This window comes from Pipistrellus kuhlii, unplaced genomic scaffold (genome assembly GCF_014108245.1).
Source record: "Pipistrellus kuhlii isolate mPipKuh1 unplaced genomic scaffold, mPipKuh1.p scaffold_m20_p_10, whole genome shotgun sequence".
Taxonomy (NCBI): Eukaryota; Metazoa; Chordata; class Mammalia; order Chiroptera; family Vespertilionidae; genus Pipistrellus; species Pipistrellus kuhlii.
In genome coordinates this window covers 47,850,083-47,863,149 of record NW_023425405.1, presented here as the reverse complement: position 1 = coordinate 47,863,149, position 13,067 = coordinate 47,850,083, and the positions used below count along the sequence as shown (strand labels likewise).

Below are 13,067 nucleotides of genomic sequence, written 5' to 3'. Positions count from 1 at the left end.
CTTCCTTCCGTCATTTCTTTTTTTCCTTCTATTTCATCGATTGGTTGCCTTCTGTATGTGCTCCAATTAGGAATAGAACCTGCAACCCAGGTATGTTCCCTGACCAGGAGTAAAATCAGCAACCTTTTCCTGCATAGGATGACATACTCAACCAACTGAACCACTCCAGCTGGGCAGCTTTTGCCTCTTTTTTATTTTTTTATTTTATCCTCTCCCTTTCCTTCCTTCTTCTTTATCCTATTAGTAGTAAACCTCAGACCTCCCCTTTCCTTAAGCAAAGTAATTCAACTCTCTTCAGTATCTCCCCAGGGCAGTTTTAGGGCTCCCTCTTCATATCTTTGCTTATTAAGATCTTCAGCAAAAAGAAAGGGTCCCCTTCCCTTGGAAGGCAAACGTGATTGTCATCCTTAGTTACACAAACTTTTCTCCCAAAGTCTTTGCTTCTCCTTTGGTTCTCCTTAAATTCCTCACCAGCTTAAGGCCCAGTTCAGTCAAAGGAAGCAGGGTATTCCCTTCCCATCTAAACAAATTCTCTCACCCCACAGTCCTCATACTGATAATAGACATCGTCCCTACCACTCTGTGGTAGAGTTTTGTACACTTATTTTACATGCTTCCTATTGATTGCAGTTCATTTGAGGATGGGTTTCATGTGGTTCACACCCATTGTCTTCTTTGTACAAATTGGTTAAATTGACTTCCAAATTGGTACACGTGTGGGGAAAATTAATTAAAAAACCTGATAGATTCTTCTCTTGTTTCATTTTGGGTAAATGTACAAGGTGATTCTTAAAATGACCTTGTTTCAAAATGAAAACGGTGAATCAGTAATTCTGCTGTAATTATATATCTGAAATCCCACCTACACCTTGTTCTGCCTCCTAAGTGGATTTCAGATTTGCACGGGAAACAGATTGTGCTTTGCCGCTGCATTTACCCAGTGGATTTGCCAGTAATTTAGGAAGTTTGGCAAATAGGATGCGGTGTAACTTGTAATATTTATTTGCTCTCTCAGCTGATGATTTTAATCCCACAAATAACAAGCTCTGACAACAAATTATTGATATGTTTTGTGCTGTTTATCAATATTTACTTAGATTTATTTTGAAAAAAAATCCAAATGGGGACTATTTAACATAATTGAGCATTAAAACTGTTTGATTTGGTATTCACTGTGTGTGTGTGTGTGTGTGTGTGTGTGTTTTAACATACATTTTAAACACAGAAGCTATTAATGCAAACCTGTTTGTTTTCACCTAAAATAGAATATTAAAAAGAGTAGTTTACCAGTATTCTTTCAGGAAAAAGCAAGTTAGGTGAAATAGATTTTTTTTTTTTTTTTGCTATTTTAATTTGGAAGTACATTTTAAATAAGCCAAATAGACACCATATGACTGTCAGTTACCTTGACATTGGAGAACAATACATGGTGTATATCCTATTTCCAGTCACTGAACAGTGAGCAAATGGCCTGTATTTCCCTTTGTGACAAATATTCTTTACTAAGCTTTAGAACACTACTAAGCTGAGTTATATCAATGAACATATACTTTATAGATTCATCACGAATGTTTTGAAATTTCTGTGGAATTATAACACATAAATAAAGATAAAAGGTAGTGATATGATTTACATTTGACAAAAATAGGTTGGGGTAGTGATGGATGATAGATCCTCCTTTCCTCCAATTGATGGATGGATGTAAACTTCACCTGCAGCCACACATTCCTGAGCACTGAACCACCGATCAGCACCTGCCAAATACCCTAAGCCCTCGATTCCTAAGTCCCTAGGTCCCTAATCATAGGCCTTACAGGAAACCACCAATCAACGTGTGCTGAGTGCCCTAAGCCCCGTCCCCCTCTCTCCCCTCCCCTTAAAAGTGCATGAACCCTGGCCCTCATCTCTTTCTCTGGAAGCAGCCGGCAGTGGTACCTTTCTCTTCAATAAAGCCTGTGTCCTGGCATCCTGGTCTCTGGCCCCCTCTCAGTTTCATCTTTCAATGGAGAACTGGGAAGTTCAAGATCCTCCTTCCAGGTTATGCCTCCTGATCTCCTTCTTACTTATAACCACCACTAGAGCAAAGCCTAATTATTAAAAAAAATTTTTTTTTAATCCTCACCTGAGAATATGTTTTTCATAGATTTTAGAGAGAGGAAAAGAGAAAAACAGGCAACTTGGTTATGTGCCCTAAGAATCAAACCCACCACCTATTAGTGTACCAGAGGACACTCCAACCAAGTGAGCCACACCAGTCAGGGCATCCTGATCATTTTACTTTACTAATCTCTACATGCCTGGAATATAATAAGTCCTTCATACAATATTTCTTAATGAATTAATTCCAACTATTCTTCTGTTGCAATATAAGACTTATCCTTTATTACTAAAGCCATTTGGTACTTTTCCCTCATTTCTATAGTTAAGAGAGAGAGAGACACACAAAGAGAAACATCAATGATGAGAGAGAATCAATAATTGGTTGCCTTATGCACGCCCCCTACTGGGGATCAAGCCTGAAACCCTGGCATGTGCTCTTGACTGGAATCGAACCCAAGACCCTCAGTCCACATGCTGGTACTCAAACTAGCAAGGGCATCTGATATGTATTTTTAAAAAGATTTTTCAAAAAATTTGTTTTTCTCGATTTATGCAACTAAAAAAAAAAAATACTATAGGTTTGACTTCTGATGATGATGATACTTTTCCCTTTTGTATATAACGATTAATGGTGATTTTTAGTGGGAAACAAAGCAAGAGAGTAGGTTAAAAATATTTTCACTCTGACGTATTTGAACACATGCTCTCAAAACTTAATTTTTATAGCTCTTAAAGTTGTCTATGAGGGAAGTGTCTCATTTCAACTGGGATAAATAAAATGTGGGACTCTCCAAAATAATCAAAAGATAACCCTGGCTGATGTGGCTCAGTTTGTTAGAGTGTTGTGTCTCGGGTTCGATCCCCTACCCTGGTTGGCAGTAGTGTGGGAGGCAACAGATTGATGTTTCATTGTCTTTCTCCCTTCCCTTCTCTCTAAAAATTGATGAATATGTCTTTGGGTGAGGATTAAAAAAAGAAAGAAAGATACTTGATGAATATATAAAAATAAGAAGTTTGAACAGGTCAGAGGAGTCTGAGCGGAGTAAGACTCTCACCGGTTTCTCATGCAAAAGGAACGAGATGTAAATACCACTTAGTCAGTGATGCAAATAATTATGTGTTACCTCAAAGCAAAATGTGTACATCCAGGTAATCTTTTAGTTGTCTTCAAATAGTACCAATTACAGAGGCCCATTCAGATTTTGTTACAGAGAGAGTGCTGGGCCAGATGGGTTCTGTGGGCCCTTTGAAGTCAAGCTCTGGAGCTCAAAGTGGGCAACCAGAGAAGCAGCACTTTTACAGAAACATTTTGAAGAGGCTCATTATAGACTCACATATGAACTAGAAATGCTAAGTTGCTAATAGTTTTCTCAGGGTTTTGCTCTTGAAATGAAGCTTCAGCAATTTCATCTAATTTTAGTCATCCCAATTATGCTCATAAGCATGAAACAACCAGGCTGTGACTATATACTTAGCAGCAGAGGAGTTACAAAACTCATCTAAGTTGTGACTATTATACCTAACTTCAGGTCAAAGCAATCAACCGTGGCCCATTATAGAAAGCACCATTGGCAGTCTCTCCGAAGAATCAGTCATTTTGATTTTCCTATGTGGAAGATAGCCCATCAGTTACAACAAATTTGTCATCAGAATGATTCTGGAAAGACTTTGGCACTACCCAGAAAGACACTATCTATATATCCAAATATAGGACAATATTTGGTGTTATAATGCTGATATATGCTATTAAAAAAATTCAGCTAGGGCCTTGGTCAGATAGCTCAGTTGGTTATAGCATCATCCTATCCAATATATCAAAGTTGCAAATTCAATTCCCAGTCAGGCCACATTCAAGAATTAACCAATGAATGCGTAAGTGGAACAACAAATTGATGTTCCTCTCTCTCTTTTCCTCTCTCTCTCAAATCAATAAATTTTTGTTTTTGTTTTTAAATGCAGCTAGGGAACCTTATTTATTAACAGGCAGTTGGAAAATGAGTCCCTCAAAGCAAGAATGTATCAAGTCTGGACTTAGTATTGTACACCATTCTAAGGTCCATGGCTAACACTGCCATTGTACAGGCCCACTTTCAAATAGGTCATGACATACTCTGCCCTAGCTTTCAAAAACAAGGTGCCATTTAAAAAAAAAAAAAATCTCTCTTATAGTATAAAAATTGGACATCAAAACAAGACTATGTCATGTTACTCCCATAATTCATAATCGTCACCTGAGGATATTTTATAATTGATTTTTTCAGATAGAGACGAAGGGTGAAGGCAAGGGGGAGAAGAAGGAAAAGCAGGAAGGGGAGAGAGAGGGGGAGAGGGTGAGGATGAAGGAGAAGAGAGAGGAGAAAGGAGAGAGGAGAGAGAGAAAAACACCTATGTCAGAAAGAAACATCAATCAGTTGCCTCCAATGCACACCCTGACCTACAGCACATCAAAATATTCCAACCAACTGAGTCACACCAGCCAAGGCCATAACTCATACTTTGAACAACAATTTAAATATGTGTATGTATGTGTTTATGTATGTATGTGTATATGTACAAACTAAAATACAGAATCATACCGACCTCTATTAGGAAATTGCTGATCATATATAAAGTTGAGAATTAAACATATAAGAAGAAGTTAGGACAGATAACTAAAGACAAGCTTTATCAAAGAGTTAGTTACTCATAAAAAAATAACATACAATTTCTTATAGAGTGAAATCTTTTACCAGGCCTTTTAACAGAGTGAATGATTCAGTAAGTAAAGATATATGTCAAAGGACAGCTGATTTGGCTTAAAAATGAGCCACTGATCCCTGTGATTACTGGACAGTTTTAGATATAAATGTTGTTCTCTTTGAACTTTTTCCCTAGTCTTGTGATTTCATTCAGCTACCCTGGTGTTGGCAAATGGCTCTGACAAGCAGCTATGGAGACATGTAGTAAGCTTGAAAAGCAACTGTATGTTTGAACTTGGGAGAACAATGTTTTCCATACTTTGGTCATTAATATGCCACTGTCAGGATTTTTGGTTCATCTGTGTGCCATTCGCACTATTGTTTACTTAATATTTTTCCTTAAATCGATACACAATCTACACTAATAAAAGAGAAAGATGCAAATTGACCATATCTTCGTGATACCCACCAGCCAATCAGGAGTGAGTATGCCAATTAACCCAACAGATATGGTGAGTTAATTTGCATACACAGGCGCTGGGTGGCCAGGGGTGCGGTGGGCAGCATGGGAAGGCAGAAAGGTGGCTCAGGCTGAAGCAAAGGTGGTGCCGGCAGCCAGGGGAAGGAAGGCCCATTCTTGCACAAATTTTGGGGGCCCCTAGTTAAACTTATAAAATATCAACAGAAGATTTTGTGCCACTACATAGAAGAAAAAACAGTATGCCTCAACGTAAAAGCAAATAATAATAAATATTAAATAGACAGGTGATTAAAACCAATTTCACTAGATTTTGACTAGATCCCATTTTTTTCAGAAAGTTATAGGTAGGACTCCTCTCTGTGAGTTTAATTGTCACTTGTGGCTTAGAATTACAGTGTTAAATATTGATTTTGTATAGAATAAGCACCTATATTTATTATAAACAAGCCTTTCTGTTCTTCACATCCAAATATTTGACTTTAGAAATATTTTGATGAGCTTACTACCATAAAGAATATACATTTCTAATATAAGGCTGCATTAGAATGAAGGATTTGATGTACTGTAAACAGCCATTAATATCTGTTTAAAGGTGATATAAACATGTTATCACCAAACTGAGATTTTCAGACTTGAGGTTTAGTATAACTAGGTAATCAAAAGAGATTAAAAAAAGTTTTTTCTCACGTGATTTTACTTAATTTGAAGCTGCATCTGCTTCACAATTAAAATCATTGCTCATAGTACATTCTCCATACATAAGATAATGCAGAATTAGGGGGTTATGCCAATAGCAATTGCCACACAAATGAATCTTCATACTTTTCTTGGATAATTATAAATATATCTGATTCATTCAGGAACATATTCTTTATGGATGTCAGTAGAAATAAATTTTTAAAAAATGTTAGATTGTCCCTTAATTTCAAATTTTCTGTGTTAAAAATTTTTTTTCATATTATCTTCACAATGTGTTATAATTCCCTCCTCCTATATTATCAAGCTATACATGTATAAGGACTACATTTTCTTGAACAAAAGACAATACTGATGCATACTATTCATGTCATTTAAACAATACTAAACAGTTTTTGGTATTCAATCTTAGGAATTCATTAAGATGCAGGACATTTTAAGAAATATTCCTTTACATTATTTATAAACTTTATATGCCATTGGGGCAGAATAAAGGGGAAAAGAACGGTCTAGTTAGAAATATAAAACATGGAAAGATATTCATATCTTGAAATCACTGCATTTAGGGATAATTTAATCAACTCAAATAAACGTTGTATGGCTTTGCCTTCATTAGTGAGATGACTAAGTTGGATACAGCATCCAAAAAGCACAGACTTCACTGTGATGAAAGCACTTTTTAGACAGGATGCTGAAGCCTCTAGGAGTTTAAAGAGAAACAATTCTTAAGGAGACTGTGTCTGAGTGATTAAAACAGGTCTTTATTAACTTGAGGGTGACAAGATCATTTCTCCCTTTCCTCACCTAATTTTCTTCTTTTTGTACTTTTTGTCAGTTTTGTTGGCACAGATGGCAAATAGTCTCAGAATTGGAAGGGGAGTCATTTCTGCAAGGTGACAATATGATTAGTGATGCTAGGACTGAAACTAAGATCACCCTAGCTTTCTATCTGCTGTGCTTTCTACCATAGGTAGACATTCATTCATTCATTCATTCATGCAATACCTGGTCTGGCACAGTGACAAATTCAGGTAGTGAATAAGTGGCCTGGAGAATTATGCTGTCTTTGATCACTTTATTATGATAAATGTAATAGTGGGCACAATTTTTACCTAATGCTAGACTGTATCTGACAAGGAAGAGAGAAACAAAAAGTCGTTATTTCAGTAGTGAGCAGCAGTGGTGAAATGTTGACATCAATGTCATTTCTAGAAGTATTTCTGCATTGGTCACAGTGAAACCCATTCAGAGTTTCAGTGAAATCATCATTTTGGTGGATTACTCTCTGTTAGTTTAGTTACTTGGGATGCGTCACAGTGTTAAATATTGATTTAATAAATCAAAAATTATCAGTGAAAAATAAGCACCTATTTTTGTGGGATTACTGTTCTCCGTATCTGAATGCATGTGACTTCAGAACTTTTTTGATGAGTCTCCTACCCTACGAACATACATTTCTAATACTGAGCTAGAATAAAGGGATTCCTCTTAATACTTAGAATGCAGAGAAAGAATTAGAAGGGTCTTGTTTTATAATCTACTTAAAACAATTAATGGAGGGTATTAAAAGAATGCCAAGTCAGCTCTGGCTAGTGTGGCTCAATTGGTTGGGCATTATCTCAGGGACTAAAGGGTTGCAGGTTGGATTCTGGTTAGGATACAGGCCTTTGATCGCAGTAGGGGGTATGCAGGAAGATTGACGCTTTGCTATCACATGGATGTTTCTCTTCTCACTTCCTCTCTAGAAGTCAATTAAAATACTTTTAAAAAAAGAAAAGAATCCAAAGGACTTTATAGTTTCTGACAGTAGACATTGAGGAAGGAATTAGTTGATTGAAAAGTGCCCTGTGAGGATGATAGAGGCAGTAAGTGTGATGAGTAGGAGAGTACATACTAGACTAGACCCTGACTGGATTCTGATCTGGATTTTTACTCCTTAAGTAGTTAAGGGGTCTTGCAAATGTTATAATCTTCTTGTATCATGGGAATAATAATAGCATCTGCCTCTTAGGCTTGTTGTGAGAATTACTAGTAAATGAATTTCTATGTAAAGAGCTCGGAACAGTCTGGCATAGAATAAGCATGTTGGCACACTTGGCAATGCTTGTGGTAGAGTGCCTTTCCTGGATTGGGGCCTTTGATACACCAATGCACATTGTGGAAAGTCAACAAGGTGACTTAATATAGAATTTTCCACGGTATTTGGTCTTTTGATGAGGAACACCATTTTTAGACTAATGAATGTTCCCTTAGGATATATGCTTAGAAAATACAAGGCACTTAAAAATATTTTGTATAGTTAATGGAGAGTCACATTTTTTTCAGAGGATCTTGATGTAAGAGTTTCTGTTTATTTCCGAGATTCTAGATCTGGTTGAATATTTAGGGTAGTTGATATAACAATACCTTTGTAACATGATGGTATTAATAATGATGACAATAATAATTAACATTGTTTATCCAGGTACTGAGCTGAGTGTATAACATGTACTATTTCATTTACTCCTTATAGCAAATCTATGAGGTTTTATACAAAATGGGGGGAAAAAACCCTAAGATTTAGAGGTTAAATAATTTGTTCAAGTTCATAAGTTGCAGAATCAGGATGTAAATCCAGTTCTGTCTGGTTCCAAAGTTCATATCTCCAACCAGGAAGTGATGATGCTTCTATCATCCTCACAGGGCACTTTTTTTTTTTTAAAGAATGCAGGTACTTTTATTATTATTATTATTTTAATTGATTTTTTACAGAGAGGAAGGGAGAGAGATAGAGAGCTAGAAACATCGATGAGAGAGAAACATTGACCAGCCACCTCTTGCACACCCCCTACCAGGGATGTGCCCGCAGCCAATGTACATGCCCCTGACGAGAATCGAACCTGGGATCCCTCAGTCCGCAGACTGACGCTCTACCACTGAGCCAAACCGGTTTCCGGCCTCACAGGGCACTTTTTGATAATTATTATAATTAAAGGAGTAAGAGTAATATGCATTAAGGGGTTTGAAAATACTGAGTATGAAGATAGGGTATCAATAACAGTATTAAAATTATGCTTATGATGTTTTTGTTTAATTCTGTAACTAAAACAGTACACTACTTAGGTACTAGTGGTATTGAAAATAAATAGTAGGCAACATGAAACAAAGATTCAAAATATAAAAATGTACTTTTTTCCTGGAAAAATTACCAATCAAATGTTATTTGATTAATTTTGAAAAGAAGATCTAATCTTTTATAGGAGACTTTCTATGCAGAACATGCAAACCAATTATACTTTTAAGAAATATGGAGAAAAACTTAAACACATGTACAAGAGTACCAGGGAGCAGAAAAAAAAAAACACAAAACAGTATACAAATATCTAGTAATTTGAAAATGACTTAAGTCAATACTAAAATTACCAAGAGATTAAACCAAAACATATAAATTTAATGTGAACATTCAAATGTAGGATGTTGTTACTGTTTATTATTATATTTTTATGTTTTAGAAAATAAGATCTTTGCAATCCATTGCATATCAATATCTAACTGTATTTCTTCTGAAAAAAATAACATTAGTTTTTAATATCAAAACTAAAACAATAATTTTTATTTGTAATATATACATGTCATCATGCTCACCTTAAGCTGAATATTAATAGCCTGTTTCCTCCATTCTTTGTATTCTGTGAGATTTTACTTTAAAATTTGAATGGATAATCTTACAATGTCACAGCTCTCCTGGCTGCCACATCCAGACCTCAATCTGCCAGAACTCCTTTGCATAATGAACACATATGAACCTTTCCCTACAAGTACAGCAGATAAACACCCAGGTACTGCGGTGACAGGTGCAATGCAAATACCCAGATGGAGGAACTGGAAGACTTCATTAACACCATATAATCTCACTAATGGTTGACTCTTTGAGGGGGAGGAGAGCTCTTTCTTCAGGGATAAAAGGAAAGAAAGCAGGTGAAGCAAATCTGTATTAAGAAATCAGTTTCCCCAGCTATCTGAAGCCAAGAACCACAAACAAACAAACAAACAAAAAACAAACAAACACAAAAAAATAAACTCTGCATATGTCATTTTTTCTTGCAGTATTGACGTTGGGAAATAGTTCCTCTTTCTCCTGATCTTTTCAGACAGTCTTGTGCCATTTCTCTTTTGCTTTCTACGCATCCCCCGTGAGCTAGTCAACTCATTCAAATGTCACTTACCTTCAAATGTCACTCTCATGCTTCATAGCCAAGACCCTCCTCCTGACCTGCAGATCCCCATTGGGTATCCAATGCAATGATGAATACTTATGTATCAGGCAATATGATAAGCCTTTTGTAGATATATTATACAATCTATCAGAACATCTCTAGGGATCAGTAACATTAACCCCACTTTACATTTGAGGATAGGCTTTTTTAGTGATCTGGAAACTCACACAAATGTAATCCCTTTAACATGGCATTTGTTTGAATATGTTGATAGTTTTGATATTTCTCCTTGTCTTGTTCTTCTCTTTCACCATGGACATCGTATCCACAAACTCAACATTCTGGATGAACATATCTGAGCTGTCAATGGTAATGTACCCCATCTGACCTGTCCATCATTCTCCACATGTGCCTTAACCAACAGAGCACAGCCTATCTGAAAAAGCTACGTTCGGTATGGCCTAACTACCTGATATTCTGAAAAAGGCAAAACTATGGAGACAATGAAAAGAATAAAATTGAATCAAACCTCTCATGATCTTGTTGAAACCATGATATACTATTATTTTCAACACAAAAGGAATCACAGAATAAAACTACTAATTGTTATTATTGGCAAATGAATGAAAAGCATTGCTCTATAAATGCCCTTTTTTATTCTGAAGAGTATGTTTGTGTATATGTATATGTTTTTATGTGTGTATTTATGTATATATACCTGTGTATACATACATATATAATATATCCTTTCCCATTTTCTATCTTATATGAGTAACAATCTATAATAATAAAAGGCTAATACGATAATTAGACCAGATGTCATTCCAGACGTCCTTCCTGATGAAGCCAGAGCTGGAGGGAAGCTTGCCCTGGTCATGGGTGCCTGTGGGCAGCCTGAGGGAAGCCAGCCTGAGTACCAGGTGCTAGAGGGAAGCTGGTGCTGGCTGACAGGGGAAGGAAAGCCTACCTTTGCACAAATTTCATGCACTGGGCCTCTAGTTGAATAATAATAAAGGTAAAAATTAAATCTTCTGTACAGAATATATATTTATATTTATATTTATATCTCTCATGAAGAACAACCTATTTGCTAGTTTTGTCAGTGGTGTATTTCTTTGTTTGTACTTTGCTTTTCTCAGAAGTGGGAAGAAATTGCTGGTCAGAGATTTGGTCTTTTTTATGGTTTGCATTTAAAAAGAAAAAAAACCCTAAAAATTAAAATATAAGACCAACTGAAGATATCACTTTGTCTTTGGCATAAAAGTAAAAAATAATTTTGTACTTTTAGGTAATGAAATTATAATTAAGAGTATTTTTATATTTCACAAGTAAAACTAGAAACTGCTTTCCACTTCTACCAATCTACCATGTTTTGAAAATATATTGATATTAAAATTCTTGTGATATGGCAAAAACTTTTGAACTGAATCAATATAAAATATTTCATTAGCAGATGCATAATGACCTGCAGAGTGGCGAAAACAATTAGAAGCAGAATCCTTGCCATCTTGTGATTACCTAGTAGCACTTTGTGTAAACGTTGGTGAGCAGATAGATAGTCCTGAGCAAAAGGTAGTAATACAGTTATGGCTCATTTCCCTTTTTAGTCATATCTATGAGAGTTCTAAAAAATGAAGTCTTTAAATTAATTATAAACGCAGAGGCCAAATGTGTAAAACCTCTTAAGAGTAAAGTTATTTTCAATTACTTCACACTTATACATTTTGGAAAATATATTGATATGAGACATAGCCACTAATTTAATATTCCTCTATTTTCCTGTTAAGTGAGCACTGTGAGCAGTAGAGATAAAGATTACTTTAATTAAGTGTGCAATGAATCCCATAAAACTTAATTGAATACTTTATTTTCACGTGTACATTTTCTCTTACTCAACTACTTTTCAGCCATGCTGTGTATGAGTATTTTAAAGCTAATACTTCAAAGAATGAACAAAGACTTTAGGACAAATTAGTGCTTTCAAATTCTCTATGGAACTTGGGAATGACCTTTAGGTTTTGAAAAGGTGAATGTTTCACATTTCTGTAAGCTGACAAGATAAACATACAAATGTATTTTTAAACAAAATCAGTATTTAGCCACAGTTATCTTGGTAAATGCCAAGATGATGATTGCTGCAGATTTTACAAACAATGAATTTTCACTAATGGACATCTACTGCATTGCTTCCCAGGGCATCTAATTTTGTCTAAATTCTCTAATATTTTCAGAGAGACACACAAAAATATAACCCTTTGATATCCAATCCCTAAATAGCTGGCATTCACTTTGCTTATTATTGTGATATGACATCATGTGGTTACATACATACTCATTCAAATAAATTTATTCAAACATTCCCAGAGTTGTTTGAGAGTTGGTTGGCTAGCACAAAGGTTTACAGGCCTATGACAGCAAGAATCTGAGTGTATGAGTTAGTGAAGAGAAGTTCTCATCATGAAACTGCCCGTTAGTTTTATATCGTTTTCCTAGGTTTAGCAATCAGAGGAATTCTGTACGTAAATGTATATTTATTACATCCAGACAAATACAAAATACTGATTCACAAAGTTTGTCATTTTAAACTAATGGTTAGTTATTTTGAACATTCTAAAGGAATATTTATGTTGTTAATGATATACTTATATCGATATACCAAATATTTTCATTTAAACTACCAACATATGGCACAGATAGAATATGTGTACTGCACTCACTGCACACACTGCACACCTACCTACCTTATTTCTGTCTTGTTTATTATATTTTTTCCAATTAAAGTTGACATTTAATATTATGTTAGTTTCAGGCGAATAGCATAGTAGTTAGACATTTCTATAATTTACAAAGTGATCTCTCAATAAATCTAGTTCCCACCAGGCACCAAACATACTATAAAATTATTGACTATTTTCC

The 13,067-nt window shown here is 35.5% G+C and overlaps 1 protein-coding gene across 7 annotated transcripts in view; it reads right to left on the bottom strand.

Moving 5' to 3' along the window:
- Positions 1–13,067, bottom strand: part of MAGI2 (membrane associated guanylate kinase, WW and PDZ domain containing 2) — a 1,016,953-nt gene that overhangs the window by 323,335 nt on the left and 680,551 nt on the right. The gene's annotated exons all lie outside the window — the stretch shown is intronic.